The sequence below is a fragment of the Bos grunniens genome, chromosome 17, assembly GCF_055505025.1.
Source record: "Bos grunniens cultivar Pamir isolate PY7600 chromosome 17, Bosgru_T2T1.0, whole genome shotgun sequence".
Taxonomy (NCBI): domain Eukaryota; kingdom Metazoa; phylum Chordata; class Mammalia; order Artiodactyla; family Bovidae; genus Bos; species Bos grunniens.
Genome location: NC_141181.1, coordinates 59457562 through 59476116, shown reverse-complemented (window position 1 = coordinate 59476116; position 18555 = coordinate 59457562). Strand labels below are relative to the sequence as shown.

The following is an 18555-nucleotide window of genomic DNA, read 5'->3' as shown; positions in this document are numbered from 1 at the left end:
CTCTGGTTGAGTGCTTGTAAGTTTTCTACACCGAACAAGTCTTTGGGATCCTAAGCGTTCCTTTTGTTTGTTCTCTGCTCAGGCTTCCAGAAGCATCAACAAGCTACAGTCCTTACTGCGAGGGGAGGATTTGGTTAATAGTTCCTAGTATTTTCAGCCCTTTCGTTGATTTCCTTCCCTTCTAGTATTTTTAGTTCCTGAGATAAAACTCTCATTTATAATAAAGTCAGAATCCCTGGAAAACATTTCGTCAATGAAACATTTGGCTTTGCTGTCCATTATTTTATTGAATGAAGGGGTTTCCCCCCCTCTCTTAAAACCTGGCAACCCAGTTCTGATTATTTAAAGGCAGACACAAAGGCAGAACTGGGTGGAGTTTTTAAATATTTAAGAAGTAAAAATCTTATTAAAAATGTTTACTCTTTGCCGTAAAATTGCCTTTCCAAAAGCACAGGTTTGCTAGGACCAAATCATTCACTTTAGGAACTAGGGTATGTCGGCACCAGATTCAGTTCTGGCAAATTCTAATTAAATGTATGTCTCAGCCTAAACTTGTTTTCGTGTGTTTGTTTTTTTTCATTGTTATTCGCAGTCCCTGGCCTAAAATATTGAAATTTTGAGACACGACCAAATATTTTTAACTGAAACTAGTCCAATAAGAAGTTCTCTTTCTTTTCCTTTTTAAAGAAGTGTTATTTCTTTACAGGGTCCTTTCATTATTCCCCCAGAAATTTGGGAGGTTTTTGCAATCATCATACATTTGAAATACCAGCTGCTAACTTCAACCCAATTTTCTGCCCTGTTTGAAAAGGATTTTTTGTTTGGATTTAGTGGGGTTAGGATTGAGAGTGTGTGCGCACGCACGTGTGTGCCCAGAAAGATAGAGGAAAAAAGACGGAAAAGCACACAAATAGTTTTGCTTTGAAGTTGCTACATAATTACTGTTAAGATCTACCAAAATGTACTGAGAGACAGCCCTGCTTACTCAAATCTGGTGATTGAGCAGGCAAGCAGCGTCTGGGAAGACTTAAGGATGGATGAAATGGAAGCATCGGAAGAATGCAACCAAGGTAGACGGAAAGATGTTTTCTGTTGTGTTCTTGTAGAGACGTATTAGGGAAAGAGAGGGCAAGGGGAGGAAGGGATACTGGGGAAAAATAGAAAAGAAAACATTTATGGAGAAAAGGCCAGAAAGATATAAGAATTGGGGGGGGGCGGGGAGAGGGAAGGATGGAAAGAGGGAGGGAGGGGAGAGAGAGAAAGAAAGGTACTGAGCTGTTTTATCTTCCTGTGCTTCCCTATTCAAAGCCCTATGTCCTTGGTGGAGACATTAAACCTTACATATGGAATGCAGCAACAAAAAAGGGGGGGGGGGGCAATATAGTGAGTTTCCCTTGTTGATTTCCTTTGTTGGAATACTGACTTGGAACATCTGAAGAGAAAACGGTCGCAAAGTTGGAGAATTTCTTCTTTCAGCAGGCTCTTTCTGCAAAAGTTGTTTATGTCACAGTGCCCCCTGGAGTATGGTGGGGAAGGGACCCCTAATGTCCCCCCTCTAACTCCCTACTCTTGACTTGTTTTTCTTACCATGGGGAGGGGAGGAAGGGGGAGGAAGGATTGGAAATTTTTGAAACAATCTCAGAAGCTTTTGAAGAGCTGCCACTGGCCAGGGGAGAGGAGGATTTCGAGAAATGACTTCCGATTTATTTCGGATAGTTAGGGGAAAGGGGAAGGAGGGAATAAAACCCTTCCTTCTCTCTTTTTTTTTTTTTCCTTCCCCCTTACCCCCTTAATCCTATTTTAGTTGAGGTCTGACCTTGGAAATTTCCAAAAGACTTTAATCTCCTGTACTCCAAATTGCTAAAAGGAGCTCAAAGAGAGCGTGTGTGCGTGCGGGTGAAAGGCGGTTTTAAATTGTTTATTTATGAATGGGTTAGACTTTCCTGATAGTAAGAATGTTAACTAGTTCATTAGGTACTCTCGGTACATTTAAGTCTTTTTTAGTTTTTCTTTTTATTCCCTTCTCTCCCTCTTTCTCTCTCTCCTTTTTCAGACAAATACATTTAATCACCAAAACACAGCAGAGAAAAAAATGATCTTCAGTTCTGCCTTCTGCCTCTGGGCAGACCTGACCCACTTGAATGTTAATATTCTCAGATAACTAGGAAATGCCATTTAGTATTTTCTATAACTACATGGCTGTCCTCCACCCTCCAACTCTCCCAGAGAAAACAAATTACCTTCCTGTAGCAAGAGGGGTGGGGGGGGGGATGGGGGGGCTGGAGGTGGAAAACCCAAGAGAAGAATCATTTCCATACATAGCTCCCAGATATAAAGGAAATCCAGGCTCTATGCTGATCTCAAATTTGGGGAGGTACGAACTCATTGAAATCATTAAGCATTTCATTTTTCAGATGAAAGGCTCTCCTTTTGCATTACTGGGGAGAGTTCTGATGTAATCTGAAGTGTCACATTGGAGGGGTCTTGGTGATTAAGTCTTTTCCATTTCTTTCATTAAAGGGCCGATTTTCCTGAGGTGGGTTATAACTTCATTCCAATCTGAAATTTCACCCACCCACCCCGCAAAAAGGGCTATATGTACGACCGATTTTTAGAAAGAATAACAAATCCAGTTGTATACTTATTTTTTAACTGCTTTTGATTTTATTGAACTACGAAACCACTTTGCTGTCATTCTCAAAGGTCCATTCTAAATCACGAGCTACGTCAAGGTATAATTACTCACATTTAAAACATTCCGTAATTATAGGAGGAAAGAATAGAAAAATGGCTTTAAAGAAAGGAATTGTTGGAAGCAATTGACTCTCAAGAAATGTCTGTCTTTCATAAAGTTCATAATTTCCCAGTAAATTCTTTTAAGTTAATAAACATATTAAACATAAAGAACCTTAAAAGCACTCCCCCCTCCACCATCTGCCACCACACATACACACACAGGGGAAAAAAAAAAAAACAAACCCTAAATTCTTTTAAAATGTGCATTTTTTTTAAAGACCTCAGAGACGGAAATATTTCTCAGGAAATGTCAAACATGAGCGTCTACATAATATCTACATGAAATAATAAATCAAACTCAGCTTTTTTTTATCTGACAAAACACAATAAAATGGGTTTGGAACATTATTTTTGCGCATGCTTTTTAGCTCTCAAAAAAAAAAAAAAAAACCTCCAATAATAGATAATGCTTTATTGGGAAAGATAACATGTTTTCTTATAACTTGGTGGGAAAAACTTTTTTTTATTTGCCCTTTGTAAAGGAAATTAGATATATATTTGGCGGGGGTGGGGGGTGCAGGCAGAATATAATGTTTCACTGTGATACAAGCCAACAAAAACCCAGGAAATTCAAAGTCCAACTGATGTTCAGCTAAAAATTCACACCATTGTACCCCTTTACTGACAACAGATTTAAGAGTCCAGAATGTCTGGGGGAACATTTCCTGACTTTCAGCCTCTCATGTCTAAACAGTAAATTGTTATTTAAACTTCAGCCAGTCTTAGAAGAACTGCTCCCTCCCACTTTTTTTTTTTTTTTTGCTTCTTATATTTCTCCATGTATATTTTATATCTTTGCCGGTCCTTGTTTCACATCACCTGAAATGTATACATTATACTGCATTTTAATCCCAGTGATGGATAGGCTTTCTGGGGAAACTGAAATCTTTTTTCATTGAGAAGAGTATTTAAAAAGAGAGGAGAAGAATCATAGCAGCGGGATTTCCAAGCTGAGAGAAACCAAGGATATAGAGCAAATAGAAAGGGAAAGATAAATCAAAGGAAAAGGTTGGCGAATTGGGGGGTAGGGGGACCCCAGACTGTGTCCATGGCCTTGTTTGGGGCTATGCCTAGAAAAACGTTAACCATCAGGGACTCATGCCTTCGTGTAGGTTTCAGTTACAAAATCAAATTATAGAACTTAACACGCTGTCAGGAGCCCTTGCTAAATATTTAAACCCTCAAGTTCCACACCATTTGTGAATTCCAGATCATTAATTTACTACTGGATTGTTAATTACAACAGAGTAATGGAAAACCGGGCTTGTCGATTTTATGGACACCGCTCCCGTACAAGTGCCTGTGGTACTTTCAGAGGCTAAAAGCTTAAACTTTAACTACATTCTAAGTATTTGGGACTGGGGTGAAAGGGGGACCTGTGAGTAAATGCTTTGAGCAGGTAAGTAGTTAGTTATTAAAATGGGCTTTGAAGCCCTCTCTTGGTGTATGTCTGCATATTTTAAGGGTCCCAGCAAAAAAACAACTTTTTTTTTAAATGCACCTAATTTAGATTTCATTGAATTTTCTGCACGCACTGATGTTAGGATATTTTGGTGAGTTTAATTCCCCCAACCCTTCTGTAAGAAAGAAAAGAAACTCTTTCTCGAAGAGATTTAGCAAGGGAAGAGAAATCCTTTTTAAAAAGCTTAGAGAACAGGGAAGGGGTCGGGGAGTTAAGTGGTAAGAAGGCTTTAATTTCTAAAGCTTTAATCCCAAAGGAGAAGGACTATCTACGGAAGAACTGAAACTAATTTACCTGAATTCCTTTGTCACTGCCTGACTCTCCACTATTAAATGATTCTTTTCACTAGCCAATAAAACCGAATCCAAAGCCTGTTTGGGATGGAGGGCTGGTACCAGACCTACCCACTCCCGCAAAATGGAAAGCCAGTTTTCTATGCTATTTGCTTTAGTTTCCCCAAAAGGATTTTCAGAGAGAGAGCTGGGAGTTCAGGCCACCCTACTTGGGTCTCACTTAGATAGGGAAACATGGGGGAACGCGTTGGCTCTTGTTCCCGGAACTGAACGCTTCCTAAGTGTATCCCAGAAAAGAAAGAGAAAGTACCTGCATCTTAGGTTGACAAACCGGTAGCTGTTTTGTCTTTGTTTCCCTCTCATGGGCTGTTTTAGGATCTCTGCCAAGGCAAAGGGTTGTGGAAGTGATTGCTGCTCTTCAGAAAACAGTGCAGACTTTCTGCAACTTCATATCTCCACCTTTGTAACAGATAGAGCTACCGCGACCATCTGGAAGATGTCACAGAAGATGTTTACAAAAGATTGGGGCGGGGGGGGGTCCTTAAAAGCAAGTAGCTGTATAAAAATACTGAGTTGGTTTTTTTTTAACATCACGACAGCGACTTTCATTCTATTGCTGACATCCCGTCGGTCAGGATGGCAAAGAATATACGAGAGAAAGCATTAAAAGTGCCTAATCACGGCTACTAACAAGGAAAAGTACCCAGCACGGAGTAAACATTCAATAGTTGTTATTTAATTTTAATAGAAGTAATAGCCTTTCAAACTCTTTTGTCCCACCTTGAAACTAGAAAGGGCCCCTCCGCCTTTTATTACAGGAAATCAAGCCGAGGAAGAAATGAAGATAAGATAAAACGGCTCAGTAATCACCGTTCCTGGGTTTTCCAACCTCGAGTGAGGCCTTGATTCCAAGTCTCTTTGCCCAGACAATGACAAGCACCCAATTGAAAAATGGATGAACTAAAGCTTTTCGCTGTTCTCCTGTCCAAATTGGATTGGTTACCCAATTTGACTGAGTGCTTAGAAATTAGTCAATAAGGCAACTAATTAATAATTTGACTGGGTGGGGGGAATGGTGGAGGAGAAGTCAATTTCTCAGCTGTACACAGATGTAAGTCAGAGGAAACCTTGAGGCCCCTTACTACATAATTCTAGCAAAAGCCTGTTTTGAAAATCTTGTAAGCTGATTTAAAACAGGAATTCTGGGTTTAGTTTACTTTGTATTAAGCCTTTTCGTCTCAATGAAATAATATAGTGGAGAGAGATATCAATGAAATAATATAGTGGAGAGAGATGATATACAGAGGAAAAAAACAAAGCTGTGAGAGTTAATACAAGATACAGTAAACATATATTCTCTATAATATATATTTATAAACTATATTGTGTAATAAAATAGTCATTATAATCATAGTGCAGAAAGTATTCATGCAGAAGGTATGTCCTAGGTATGTGCTGAGTAAGTACTTTGAAAATGTTATCTTATTTAATCCTATGAGGGAGGTGCTATGATACTATGACCCCCAATTTACAGGTAAGGAGACTGAAGCCCAGAGAGGTCAGCCATTTAAAAACCAGGATCATATAACAGTAAAAAGAAACAGCAAGATTTTGAACCCAGAGCCACAGATTTCAAACGCCGCTTTCCTATTCCTCTCCTCTAAGACCATGGAGAAAATTAACCAGTGATCTTGTTGCCAACTTTCTTCCTGCTTAAGGGAAAACTAAATGACTTCAAAAACTGGCCCTAATTTGATGTTTGTCCATGAACAAGGCATGTTCCGCTGGACCTCAGTTTTCCCTGGACAAAGTCAGAGAGCTCCTCTAACAGCAGCTTCACAAAATCACCTTATCATTCCACACTCCAGGCTCTATCAAGAAACATGTTTTTATGTGCGTGGATTTAAATGCAAACTAGTACAGCCACTATGGAGAATAGTGTGGAGATTCCTTAAAAAACTGGAAATAGAACTGCCTTATGATCCAGCAATCCCACTGTTGGGCATACACACTGAGGAAACCAGAAGGGAAAGGGACACGTGTACCCCAATGTTCATCGCAGCACTGTTTATAATAGCCAGGACATGGAAGCAACCTAGATGTCCATCAGCAGATGAATGGATAAGCAAGCTGTGGTACATATACACAATGGAGTATTACTTAGCCATTAAAAAGAATTAATTTGAATCAGTTCTAATGAGGTGGATGAAACTGGAGCCTATTATACAGAGTGAAGTAAGCCAGAAGGAAAAACACCAATACAGTATACTAACGCATATATAAGGAATTTAGAAAGATGAGAACAATAACCCTGTGTACGAGACAGCAAAAGAGACACTGATGTATGGAACAGACTTATGGACTCTGTGGGAGAGGGAGAGGGTGGGAAAATTTGGGAGAATGGCATTGAAACATGTAAAATATCATGTATGAAACGAGATGCCAGTCCAGGTTCAATGCACGATACTGGATGCTTGGGGCTAGTGCACTGGGACAACCCAGAGGGATGGTATGGGGAGGGAGGAGGGAGGAGGGTTCAGGATGGGGAGCACATGTATACCTGTGATGGATTCATTTTGATATTTGGCAAAACTAATACAATTATGTAAAGTTTAAAAATAAAATAAAATTTAAAAAAAGAAAAAAAAAAAAGAAACATGTTTTCAAAAACTTATCAGATCTTCTGTCTGTACCCACAGATGGCAAAACTTGAAAAGATACTAGGAATTTTTGTTTTGTTTGCTTGTCTCATTTTTAAAATTTTTATTTTATATTGGAGTATGGATGATTTACAATGATGTACAGTGAAGTAATTTAGTTATACATACATAAACATATATCTATTGTTTTCAGATTCTTTTCCATGTAGGTTATTAGAGAGTATTAAGTAGAGTTCCCCATGCTATACAACAGGTCCTTGTTGATTATTTTTTTTTAATTTTTATATGGAACATAATTGATTTACAATGTTAGGTTCAAGTATACAGCAAAGTGATTCAGTTATACATATACATGGATCTATTCTTTTGACACTAGGGTTTTTCAATCTGGACTAGACCTTAAGAGATTGTTTAGAGACGCTTCATCAAGTTGTTAAGAACAAGAGTAGTCTGGGTTTAATTCATACTCTACCACCCACTAGGAAATTGGGCCTCAGTGGTCTCACCTGTAAAACTAGAATAATGGGATTAATAACACAGACATGAATACATATCCCATAGGGTTGTGAGGGTTAGATAAAAAAATGCTTTATATAGTGAAGGACACAGAGCTAGGAACATTGGGGATGCTCGGTAGGCATTTTCTACAGTAAGGATGATGGCGGTGTTGGAGATGATGAAGACAGTGATGATGATGGTGGGTGACAATGGTGATGATGATGGTGGTGGTGGTGGTGATGATGATAGTGGTGATGATGGTGATGATGATAGTGGTGATGATGGTGGCGGTGATGATGGTGGTGGTGGTTATGATGGTGATGATGATGGTGGCGGTGGTGATGATGGTGGTGGTGATGCTGGTGATTGATTATGGTGGTGGTGATGATGGTGATGATGATGGTGGTAATGATGATGGTGGTGGTGGTGGTGGTGATGATGGTCATGATGATGGTGATGATGATGATGGTAATGATGATGGTGGTGGTGGTGGTGATGATGGGGATGGTGATGATGGTGGTGATGATGGTGATGATGATGGTGGTGATGGTGGTGATGATGATGGTGGTGATGATGATAATGGTGATGGTGGTGATGATGATGGTGATGGTGATGATGGTGGTGGTGATGATGGTGATTGATTATGGTGATGGTGGTGATGATGGTGGTGGTGATGATGGTGGTGATGGTGATGATGGGGATGGTGATGATGATGGTGGTGGTGGTGATGATGGCGATAATGATGATGGTGATGGTGATGATGATGGTGGTGATGGTGGTGATGATGATGGTGGTGATGGTGGTGGTGGCGGTGGTGATGATGATGGTGGCGGTGGTGATGATGATGATGATGATGATAGTGATGGTGATGATGATGATGGTGGTGATGGTGGTGGTGGTGGTGATGGTGGTGATGGTGGTGATGATGGTGATGATGATGATGGTGATGGTAGTGATGATGATGGTGGTAATGGTGGTGATGATGATGATGGTGGTAGTGGTGGTGATGATGGTGGTGGCAGTGATGATGGTGGTGACGATGGTGGTGGTATGGTAAAAACGGTGATGGAAATGATGATGTTGGTGACAGCTGTCATGCTGATGGTGATGATTCTGATCATGAAGGGAATGATGGTGATATTAAGTCATTCAGTTAACAGCTGAGGAACCTGAGACCCTCCCCCCACCAAAATTATATGCTAATAACCAGCCTAGCCAAAACTAGAAATCCATCTCCCTGGAGCTGGCCCACTGCCTCATGCTAAAAATAAGTGGAGTAGGATTTGGCTGAAGGAAGCTGGGAATAGCAGGTCAGATCGTGGCTGAGAATCAGCATGGTTTTGGCTTCCCCTCCACCCTGAGCTCATTTTACAATGCCAGAGAAATCACTCTGTCCTCACCAGACCTCGTTCATTGCCTTTTATGGATGATGACACCTCCTGATGTTTAACTGAGAGGTAGGGGAAGAAAGTGAGGTCTAGCAAGCTGCTTTTTAAACAGTAGCTCCCAGTGATCCTATTGCAGCTGGTCTCACACTGTATTCTGAGAAATTCTCCCACAGAATTGACTTACTTTCTGGTTTCAGCCCAAGAGACAAAATAACCTACTGAATTTGTCTATTTAATTTTCCAGATGGGGCTAAGTGGTCCCTCAAGGAGCTTGAGATCAAGTCAGTAAGAAATCAGATTTGAAACAAAACAGGAGCATGAGAGAGGGGAGAAGTACATATATTTCATGCCAAGTAATAACAGAATTGATATTTTGGGTCAGCACACATCCCCAAAGAGCACTGAGTCTTCCCAATAAGGAGAGTAAAATTAGTTGTAAGATTTAAAGGAGCTCTATCTCAAGGAACAGACGCCCCAGGAATTCAAAGCTAACACACAGGAAGAATAGGTGATAATATTTCCCTTAAGGTACCCATGGCAGACATTACTAACAGATACTGGCATCCTCCACTAAGCCCAAAGCCGCCTCCCAAAGCTTCTCACAGAGCTCTAGGCAGCCATGAGCAATCGATCAGAGTGGACACGCAGATGAAAATGATTTTCCATTTAGCACATGGGAGCAAGACCCCGTAAATGATTCATAAGGTCTTGTGCTGCTGAAGAAACAATTAAGTGACTAGGTCAGGGGAGAGGTTACAGCCTTATTTAGACCTCCCAGTATAATCACATTCCAAACACTGTGGGTGATATTTCATTCATTCATTCACTCGTCCATTCATCCATTCACTCATCCACACATTCATCCATTCACTCATCCACACATTCATTCATTCACTCACTCATTTATTCATTATTCATTCACTTTCTTATTTATTCCTTCACTCATTTTCCCAATCATTCATTCCCTCTGTCATTCATTCTTTAACCAATATTTACTTATTCTGCATTCTAAGTGCCAAACTGTCCCACATGCTGAAGGCTTAAAAGTGAACAAGACAGACTCAACCCTGTCTACAGAGAGATTATAGAAAGGCCGGCATGGGGTGAGGTGGAGAGGTGAGCAGGGGAAAAAAGTGTTGTTTTTTTTGGTCACAGAAAAAAAAAAAGTTACATGTAACAATTACATAATTCATTATTTCTTTTTAATTGTGGTCACTGAAACAAAGAGTAATACTGCATGCTCTGAGAGCAGAGAGCAGGGACTCAGCTTAGCCTGGTGGGGAAAGGTGAGGATGGGAATCCTTACCTCAAAAGTGTCCCAGAGGAATAAATATTTGAGGTGAACACTGAAGGATGAGGAGATAACTAGACATAGAGGGGAAAGGGTTTCCAGGCAGAAGGAATGGCTTCTGTGAAGCCTGGAAGGATGGAAGCATTTTCATCACTGAAAATGAGAGAAGATCAGAGGGACCAGAGCCCAGGGAAGGCCGGAAGGCGTGATGCTAGATGACACTACGAAGGTGAGCAAGGGGCAGTGTCCCCTCCCAAACACGAGTCCCAGTGTGACCCTCACCTGCTAAGAACCCTTCAGTGACTGGCCCCTGCCCTCACAACAAACTCCAAACCCCTCACCACGTTCTGGCTCCAATCACCTCTCCACCTTGCCCCATGCCAGCCTTTTCACTGAAGACACTGAACCCAGATTAAACATCCAGTTTCCAGGATGGGAAACACTGCACTGTAAGCCCCATAGGAGCAGAGACAACGTGTGTGTTGTTTCCTGCTGTATCCCCAGTGCCCAGGGTCCTGGCACCATGCCAGACATAGAGATGAACTTGAGAAATACTGTAAATGTACGAATGAGTGATCCTTTGACCTCACCCTTGGCATAGTGCCACGCACAACGCACTGAAGGTTTAAACGTTAGACAAGAGCAGAGAAAGGGGAACGGAGGGAGGGTGGGGAGGGAAGGAAGGAAGAAGGAAAGGAGGGAATGAAGACAGGATGGAGGGAGGAGGGGGGAAAAGGAAGGAAGGAGAAGGAAGGAGGCAAGAAGGAATGGGGGGTGGAAGGAAGGAGGAAGCGAAACATCTTATGTGAGTATTGGGAAAAGGTCATGCCATAACCAAGCTTTTCAAAGCTCTAATTCTCATCCTAAAAGACAGTGAATCTAAATATTTCAGAACAAATGATTGTTTAAAAAAAAAAAATTCAGACTCACCAACCTGGCAACACAGGGTCCAGTAGGGAGAAGGAGGACCGACTGTAAGCAAGATGGGTGGGGCCCATTTGGAAGCTTCCAGCCAAAAAGCATTTTTGTGGCCTCGTAATTTCTGAAAGCTCTTGGCGAGGCTAACTGACTCCAGGCTCAGTCTCCTGCAGAGATCTCATCCCTGCCATCCCCTCAGTTCACCAACACGTAACCTAACCCAGGCCAGGCTGTTGGCTGGGCCTCAGTTTCCCTGCCTGTAAAAAGAAATCCTTGGGTTAGATCATCTCTAATCCAGCCCTAACACTGTGAGTCTCTCAGGTTCTCTTCCTGGAATCCCTTCCTATCCATCCACCTCAGCTCTGAAAATATTAACAATCATAATTACTATAATAATAGTAATTATACTAGCTACCACTTACTGAAGCACTTTGTTTTTCATCTTTGCAACTGTCACTAAGGTTGATCTATGATCTCATTTTACACAGGAGGAAACAAATTCAGAGAGGTTATGTGCCTTGCCCAAAGTAACACAGCCAGGTAAGGGAAATGCAGGAATCTGATCTCAGACATGTTTAAACCCAAAGCCCATCCACCCCTTCCTTTATCCACAAATCTAACAGGTCCCAGCAGGACAGATGTTTACTGAACACAGACATAGAGTCCCTAGTTAGCTTGTGAGGCAGGGGGAAAAACAGGCAAAGGAATATGTATGGTAATGGCACCCCACTTCAGTACTCTTGCCTGGAAAATCCTATGGATGGAGGAGCCTGGTAGTTCATGGGGTCACTAAGAGTCGGACCAGACTGAGCGACTTTACTTTCATTTTTCACTTTCCTGCATTGGAGAAGGAAATGGCAACCCACTCCAGTGTTCTTGCCTGGAGAATCCCAGGGACAGGGGAGCCTGGTGGGCTGCCGTCTATGGGATCGCACAGAGTCAGACACAACTGAAGTGACTTAGCTTAGCAATGTTATTATTGTTTGCCCAGCCTCTCTTTTTCCTTTCTTTCTGGGGCAAGGGATAAAATTGTCTTTCATATATATACAGATTATGGAGTTTTAGGGGCTATCACCTCTGCCATCCTTTTAGTTCTAATGGAACCACCAAGCACACACAACCCTCCCAATGGCAGCAGTCACGTGGGGCCTAGGTCACATGACCCATCCTGCGCAATTATAGTACAATATTAACCATCACCCAGTCATGATGATTGGTGATTGGTTCAATACTGAACATGTGACTCAAAACAGCCAGTAACAGCCCTCCCCTGCTCCTAAGTTCTGAAGGAAGGCTTTCTCTTTTCTCTAGAACCGCTATGCTGATGCGGAGAAGGCAATGGAAACCCACTCCAGTACTCTTGCCTGGAAAATCCCATGGACGGAGGAGCCTGGTAGGCTGCAGTCCATGGGATCACGAAGAGTCGGACATGACTGACGCGACGTAGCAGCAGCAGCAGCAGCCATGCTGATGTGATAGAAGCTTCAAGTTTCCTGTGACCTTGCCCCCATGGCCATCCCACGCACAAATGCCATGAAAGGGAAGCCCCGCCCCCCCCCACCGCGTTAGAGCGAAGAATGCGGCCAACAGAGAAGCTGAAATGAGAGTCAAGGAGAAAGGAACCCTCACGCCATAAATGGGCTACTGAAACCAACTCCACACTTGTCCTTCCCAGTTACTGAGCCAGTAAGGGCCTGAGATGTGATTCAGCCACTTGCAATCAGTAGAGTCCTAAGAGAATTTTTGACCAGCATTGCATAGTTGTGGTGATATCCCACCGCATACACGAACACAGTATGTCTGCTACCTAGAATTGTGCAGAAAGACCTGGTAAAGGGCATTGAGGAGAAAAAGAGGCAAGGAAGAAATATAGACAGAAAAGAAAAATTGCCAAACCGCCATTTCCTTCCCATCTAGTCTTGGCTCAATCTCTGACCCATGGTCATGCATTCATATCATCTGGGCTTCAGTTTCCCCAGAAAATCATGTCTTCTCTTTACCAAACAGCTTTTTTTCTGTTACCTCATTTATTCCTCACTAAAACCTGCAAAATAGAAAAGTTATATCCATTCTGCAGAGGAGAAACTTAGCCATAGAACAATTAAATTACCACATAATTAAGTGGCAGAGCCTAGACTTTTGAACCAAGATCGTGTAACTTAAAATCCATCCCTTTAAAACAAAACGACAAAACTACTTCCAACAGTCTCCCCCATCAATGACACATTGGTTTGGATGCCAGCACTTTCAATGGAGTTCTCCTTCTCTTTCTGCTCTGATATGTCAAGGGTTGCCTGTGCCTGAAGATCTGAAATTAACCAGGCACATCCTGACACAAGAGGATGTTTCTTTTCAGCAGCACAAGAGCTTACAGGTAGTTTGATCCTAAGGGGAAATATCCCCAGGACAGTGGCTGGCAGCAAGCAGTAGGCTCCCTCCACTTCCAGAAATCAGTGCCTGTGTGTGTGGAAGGCAATTAGGACAGCCCACTTGTTAATACAAAGGTGAAGATATGAACATGAGGATGTCTAGTGGGTATTAATAAAGCCGGACAGAGGCCTTTGGAAGCAGACAAGAGGAGGAACGTGATGTATAATATTGTCACTTACACTGCTTTGAACCCACAAGCCAGAAGACCTTTTACATCTATACTCAGTGTTACTTTTCATCCTAGGGAAGAAAGAAAGGGTCTGATGACCCATAGCAATCTGTACCTAGACTCTCTACTCAACCAGAACTTATTGAGCACCTACTATATGCCAGCTACTGTTCTAGTTACTGAGGACACAGGGATGAACAAGACAGCTGTCCTCAAACCCGCTTTCTGAATCATAGATCTGATCGTGGCATACTCCCTGCCTAAAACCATCGATGGCTCCCCATTGCCCACAGAATCAAGTTCAAAGCCCTCAATATGGTGTACAAAGCATTTCATTGTCCAGCCTCTTCAATTTCATCTCTTTCACATGCTCACCATCCCCAATCCTCCCGATTCATGCTGTGGCTATACTAAAATATTTTCAGTGCCCCCTGACTCCCAGGTTTTCAGACTTTCCTGTCCATCTCCCTTAGAGCACTGTTCTAACGCCACCAGGTCCTCTTGCCCACTCCATGGTTGTCCCACTCTTACTTATCCCTCAGTATACAGGTCACCTCTTCAGGAAGTTTTCTTGATCCCTTTTCCACACCAATGTTAAGCATCATTTTTTTTTTAATTTAACTTTATATACATTATTGGTTTTATACATAAAACAAATAAAAAAGCAAAACTCCAGTGCTTTGTCACAACTTAAATTTTTTTACTACTATTACATTTTGCTAGAGTAGAACTTATATTTTACTGGTGGTAGAATGTATTCATTAAAAACTCCAAACTCCATATATATCAAAATGTAAAGCCCTTAGCTATCTTTCTGTTATTTTTTATCAATTATTTTCACTATTAAATTTTATCATATAAAATCTTCCCTTAAGTTTGTTGCACTTTCTATATCAGCAGAATAATTTTATTTCATATGCTATTCAACAAATGAATAAATACTAACATCAGTCATCAGATTTCTGGACCTTAATGTCAAAAATGAGATTATGTTCTCTGGTATGAATCTTTCTTCTGTAAAGTTTTTTTAACTTTTTATTTTATAGTGGAGTATAGCTGATGAGGACTTCCCTGGTGGCTCAGCAGTAAAGAATCTGCCTGCAGTGCAGGAGACACAGAAGATGCGGGTTCAATTCCTGGCTCAGAAAGTTCCCCTGGAGAAAGTCAGGACAACCCACTCCAGTATTCTTGCCTGGAGAATCCCATGGACAGAGGAGCCTGGTGAGCTACAGTCCATGGGGTCACAAAGAGGTGGGCACAACTGAAACTACTTAGCACTCATGCACACATAGGCAATTAACAATGCAGTGATACCTCCAGGTGGACAGCAAGGGGCTCAGCCGTATGTATATATGTGTCCATTCTCCCCCAAACTTCCCTCCAGCCAGGAGTGTTATGCATCTTTAAATGATAGTGTTGTTTTGTTAGCCTCCCAACTCTCTCTTCCTTCTCTAGTAACAGAAAATCCTTCCTCCTATGGAGAATGCGTTCGAAGGCATTCAGTGGGCTATCCCATGCTCTTATCTTAGCCACAGATGACTTGAGCCAGGAATATCACCAAGCTATCACTGAGACCCCACTAAACACTAAATGCCACAACAGAAGGACAGACCTATATATGTGTAATTATGGCTCTTTTGCTTCCCAGGTGGCGCTAGTGGTAAAGAACCCACCTGCCAATGCAGGAGAGTAAGAGACACAGGTTCAGTCCCTGGGTTGGGAAGATCCCCTGGAGGAGGGCATGGCAACCCACTCCAGAATTCTTGCCTAGAGAATCCCATGGACAGAGGAGCCTGGTGGGCTGCAGTCCATGGGGTCACAAAGAGTGAGACACAACTGAAGCAACTCAGCACGCACAGGAGAAAACAACACAATATTGTAAAGCAATTTTCCTCCAATTAAAAAGCAAATTAAAGACAGAGAAAAGGACAGATTTGTTTGCTTTGCTGTCCTGACCTCAGCACCTAACATGGGTGGAGAATCCACAGGTAGGTTATCAATAAATATATTTGAATAGACAAAGGGAGAAAACTTAATTTGCTTTTACATTTGATCAAGCTAAAAACAACTGAGGTTTTCTACCACCAAAACTTCATATTTTAGGTCACGGAGAACCAAATTTCAGTTTAAAAGACCTGGGTTCAAATCCTAAATTTGCCATCTAAGAACTCAGTGGCATTGGGCAGGTGGTTTACCCTCTTCAAGATTCAGTTTTCTTGCTTATAAAATGGGGCTTAAAATGAACTTGCTGGGACTTCCCTGCTGCTCCAGTGGCTAAGACTCCGTGCTCCAATGAAGGGGACCTGGGTGCAATCCCTCGTCAGGGAACCAGATCCCACGTCCCACAAATAAAGATCCCATGTGCCACAAGGAAGATCAAAGATCTCTCACCCTGCAACTAAGACCTCATACACCCAAATAAGTAAATAAAAATATTTTAAATAAAAATTTAAAAAAATAAAATGAGCCTGCTTCATTGGGATATGATGAGAGATAAACAAGACTGTATTTGCAAAATTCTTAGGGCAGGCGTTGGTACTCGGTAGGAATCAGTGAACAGTAGTAGTCTCTGAGATTGTATTTAAACTAAGGACTCTAAGCTGTATATAAACTAAGCTCCAAGCATTAGCACTTCCTGTTCAGAAGAGTTGTCATCTGTTGACATCAGAAAGATCCATCCACACTGTCCCCTGACCAAGCAGATCTGCATTGGGAACTACATAGTCAACAAAAGGCACATTTTGCAGCCTCAGCTAGTCAGGAGTTTCCCATGATGCCTTAAGGAGCATCAATTTGCCACATCCTCTACCCTTGTCTGCACCTCGCATCAACCTGGATTGAAACGGCTACAATAAAAGACAGAGAAATGCCTGCTAATTATTTCCATTTCATGGGCTTTGGAATGCTTATCTTTGCCATATTTTTCTCATGGGATTTGATTTAGTGATGTGTTTTAATTACCGAGAAACTCTGAAACGTTGATGGCGTTTCATTGGGTAAGCATGGTTGTTCCTGAAAGGGATGACTAAAACTAAGGCTATTTTTAGGAGAGAAAACGGGCTCATTTCCTCTCTGTCAAATCCAATTAGCTTCTTTCACCTACCAAAACGTAGCACTGAATGTACCAGAACACCGTTGCTTGGTGCCCAACTGCGGTCTGAAGCCCTGTTGGTAGCACTGCCTTGTGGGTGAAAGCACGAACTCTAGAAGCAGAAGGACAAGTGGAGTGACCTTGGGGAAGTTAGCTGAATTCACAGAGTTAGTTTTCAAATAGGGGAAACGGAGAGCCATAGTTGTGCTGGTTGGATGTCCCAGTTTCAGCTGCCATTCTCCCAAGAGCAGACCCTACATCATGTACTTGTGTGGCGGTAACTTATTCAGAACATGATCTCAAAAAGTAGGAGTGAACTAATGAGGAAGGAAAAGGGATCTTTTTTAAAGTACATTATCAAGGTCTGTGATATAGGCAACAGAGTCTTGATTTTACACAGAGTATTTATTCAACAGTCCATGGTTGGGTCCCTGCACTTCTAGACAGAACTTGGGTGCCACCTAGCAGGCTCTTGGAGCACCAGAGAAGGTACTGGAACAGAAATACAGAAATCCAGAGAATAGGTCCTTCAGACTGCCAACTGAGGTATGTCTGAGTTCCCAGGGAACTGTCTACCACTGCTGAGGCTGAAATCAGAATTGATTGGAGGAGATGCAGAACAGGGGAGCCACAGCACCTGGGACCTCTACCTAGAACTCTTCAACAAAAAATAAAATAGATGAACATGGATTCTGGCAGATAATAAGCAACTCAGTGCACTCAATAAGAGCTGCAAGTAGGTGTATTGAGTAACTTGGTAACTCCACAGGTACTACGTGGTCAACTCAAAATCACAGGTGAGTTTCCTCTTATGTGCCAACTCTGATCAAGTGGGAGTGGCTGCCTTAAGCCATGTTGAGGCAAGGCTCCTGAGATACCATCTGAGCTCAGTGGGAAGGAATGTGGTGATGGATTATTGATATCTGCCGTGAAAATGGGGTACGTATACTGCTAATCTTGTATGGCCAATACTTAAGGTATATTGATTGTTTCTGTCTTCAGGCATTCCATTTCACACTTAGAGGTTAAGTGTCCAACCCATGTAAAATAAGGACAATACCTGTGCTTGACCTTCTTGACTCACAGGAAGACTTCGAAGTGGTATATTTGAAAGTGCTTCAGAAACACACAGGATGCACATAAATGTGAGAACTTCCCAGCCAGCTCTCTCCTCCCCACTTCATGGGAAGGAACCCTTGGAAATAAGGAGGCTCTCTGAGAAGATATTGACTATGCCAAAGCCTTTGACTGTGTGGATCACAATAAACTGTGGAAAATTCTTCAAGAGATGGGAATACCAGACCACCTGACCTGTCTCTTGAGAAACCCATATGCAGGTCAGGAAGCAACAGTTCAAACTTGACAGGAAACAACAGACTGGTTCCAAATAGGAAAAGGAGTACGTCAAGGCTGTATATTGTCCCCCTGCTTATTTAACTTCTATGCAGAGTACATCATGAGAAACTCTGGACTGGAAGAAGCACAAGCTGGAATCAAGATTGCTGGGAGAAATATCAATAACCTCAGATATGCAGATGACACCACCCTTATGGCAGAAA

General features: G+C 42.0%; 1 long non-coding RNA gene across 3 annotated transcripts; it reads left to right on the top strand.

Annotated features, from left to right (window-relative positions):
• Positions 1–829: 829 nt before the first annotated feature.
• Positions 830–14580, top strand: LOC147355512 (uncharacterized). Of its 3 annotated transcripts, none has more exons than XR_015144593.1 (2): positions 830–1070; positions 5370–6829. It is a non-coding gene; the product is annotated as an uncharacterized LOC147355512 (long non-coding RNA). The 3 variants fall into 3 exon arrangements; XR_015144592.1 differs by having other exon boundaries at positions 865–1070; positions 6086–6829; XR_015144594.1 differs by lacking the exon at positions 5370–6829 and adding an exon at positions 12618–14580 and having other exon boundaries at positions 920–1070.
• The last annotated feature ends 3975 nt before the right edge of the window (positions 14581–18555 follow it).